Genomic DNA, 2,500 nt, shown 5'->3' with positions numbered 1-2,500 from the left:
ATGCGCGTCCCGGTCGCACGGGTCGCGCATCCCGGGAGGGCCGACGGAGGAAGCCGGCGCACGGCCGCCGCGCGGACGGCCGGCGGCGGCGCCCATGCGCCGGGGCCTCGGCGGGCGCGTGCCGGCTCCCTCGGGGACGAACGGTGCCGGGCGCGCCCGCCGCGAGGCGACGGACTTGTGCGGAGTGGAGCGGAAGTCCCGCCGCGGCAGCAGCCGCCCCCCCTCCCTACCACCCCGGCGGGGCATCCGCCCAAAGCCCACCCCAAGCGTTCCAAAGTACCGAGGAGCGTTGCAAACGGGAACGGCCCGGACACGCGTCCCGGTCGCACGGGATGCGCGTCCCGGTCGCACGGGTCGCGCGTCCCGGGAGGACAGACCGAGCAAGCCGAGGTGCCGCTCACGGCCGCCGCGAGGGACGTACGGCGCCGGCGCCCGCGCCCCGTGGCACGGCCTAGAGCGTGCCCCCCTGCCACCCCATCGGGGCATCGGCGCAAAGCCCACCGCGGGGTAGATAACCGAAGGCAACGAGGGACGGTGGATGCACATATCCGAGCAGTGGCGATAGGGCCGGAGGGAGCACCGACAGGGCCGTGAGATTTTAAAGTACCGAGGGAATTTGCAAACCGGGCCCGCCCCTCCCCCCGTCCATCGCACGCCGATCGGGGGTCCGGCGCCCCGCGGGGGGCTGCCGGCATGCGCTCCCGGTGCAGGCATCGACGAGCCGCCCGCGACCTCCACTCGGGTCCGAGCCCCCAAGCGCGGATGCCGAAACGCGCCGGCCGCGGCAGCCCCACCCCTGCCACCCCATCGGGGCATCGGCGCAAGGCCCACCCTGGGGTAGATAACCGAAGGCAACGAGGGACGGTGGATGCACATATCCGAGCAATAGCGATAGGGCCGGAGCGAAGACCGAGGGGGTCGGGGGGTTTTAATGTTCCGAGGGAAGTTGGAAACGGGGCCCGCCCGGACGCCCGTCCCTCGCACGCCGATCGGGGGTCCCGCACCCCGCGGGGGGCTGCCGGCATGCGCCCCTAGTACAAGCATCGACGAGTCGCCCGCGACCTCCACTCGGATCCGGCGGCGCACGCGCGGATGGCGAAACGCGGCGGCCGCGGCTGCAGCCCCCCTACCACCCCGTTGGCGCGTCGGCGCAAAGCCCACCCCGGGGAGGATAACCGAAGGCGACGAGGGACGATGCATGCACATATCCGAGCAAATACCGAGAGGGTCGGGGGGAAGACCGAGAGGCAAGGGGTGTTTAGAGTACCGAGGGAAGTTGCGAAAGGGGCCCGCCCGGACGCTCGCCGCTCGCAGGCGATCCGGCGGGGCGCACGGAGGGCGCCGCCCATCGCCGGAGCTTGCTCGGTCATCTCTGCCGCACGGACACGTAAGCGCCGCCGCACAAGGTTCGGCCGGCGGGGCGGACGGTTCGCCGCCGCAGGCCTTTCCCGCAGCCGGAACGTGGGCCCGGCGTTGCGCGCCGGCGGGCCGCGCAATCCGCCGGGGCGCACGGCGGGCGCCGCCCGTCGCCGGGGCTTCGCTCGGTCATCTCGGCCGCACGGACACGTGCGCGCAGCCGCGGAAGGTTCGGCCGGCGGGGCGGACGGTTCGCCGACGCAGGCCTCTCCCGCGGCCGGAACGCGGGACCGGCGTTGCGCGCCGGCGGAAGGCGCGATCCGGCAGGGCGCACGGCGGGCGCCGCCCGGGCTTCGCTCGGTCATCTCGGCCGCACGGACACGTGCGCGCCGCCCATCGCCGGGGCTTCGCTCGGTCATCTCGGCCGCGCCGCCACGTGCGCGCCGCCGCGGAAGGCTTGGCCGGCCGGGCGGACGGTTCGCCGCCGCAGGCCTTTCCCGCAGCATGCGCCCCTTCGCCCGAACGACCGCGGGACTCCGGTACGGCCTAGCCGTCGGCCGCCCGGCTGCAAGCCGTCGGGGCCGCTCGATCCCCGTCGCGTGCCGGCCGCCGCTCGGGCCAGCCGGCCGGCTGCCGCACGTAACCTCTGACCTCATCAGCGGTCGATCCGCACCGCGCTGGTCTTCGGTGCGGACCCGTCGGGGCTGTGCCGCGCCGGCCGTCGCATCCGGTTCCGCAGGCGCCGCCCGGTTGCCTCCCGCCCTCGTGCGCTCGCGCCGGCCGGGCGACGCGGTGCCCGCGGGACTCGGGCATGGTTGAGCCGTCGGCCGCCCGGCGGCATGCCGCCGCCGCTCCGCGCCGCGTGCCGGCTGCGCTCCTCCCCGCGCCCGTCCGCGGGCGGGCCCGCCGCCGCTCGCGCCGGCCGGGCGACGCGGTGCCCGCAGGACTCGGGCACGGTTGAGCCGACGGCCGCCCGGCGGCATGCCGCCGCCGCTCCGCGCCGCGTGCCGGCTGCGCTCCTCCCCGCGCCCGTCCGTGGGCGGGCCCGCCGCCGCTCGGCCTAGCCCCCCGGCTGCCGCACGTAACCTGCGACCTCGTCGGCGCTGGATGCGCGTCGTGACAGTTTTCGGTGGGGCGCCGCGGA

This window comes from Phoenix dactylifera, chromosome 10, assembly GCF_051530095.1.
Source record: "Phoenix dactylifera cultivar Ajwa chromosome 10, Ajwa_hap1_PhDact_Kaust_v1.1, whole genome shotgun sequence".
Taxonomy (NCBI): domain Eukaryota; kingdom Viridiplantae; phylum Streptophyta; class Magnoliopsida; order Arecales; family Arecaceae; genus Phoenix; species Phoenix dactylifera.
This window is presented reverse-complemented; position numbering follows the sequence as displayed.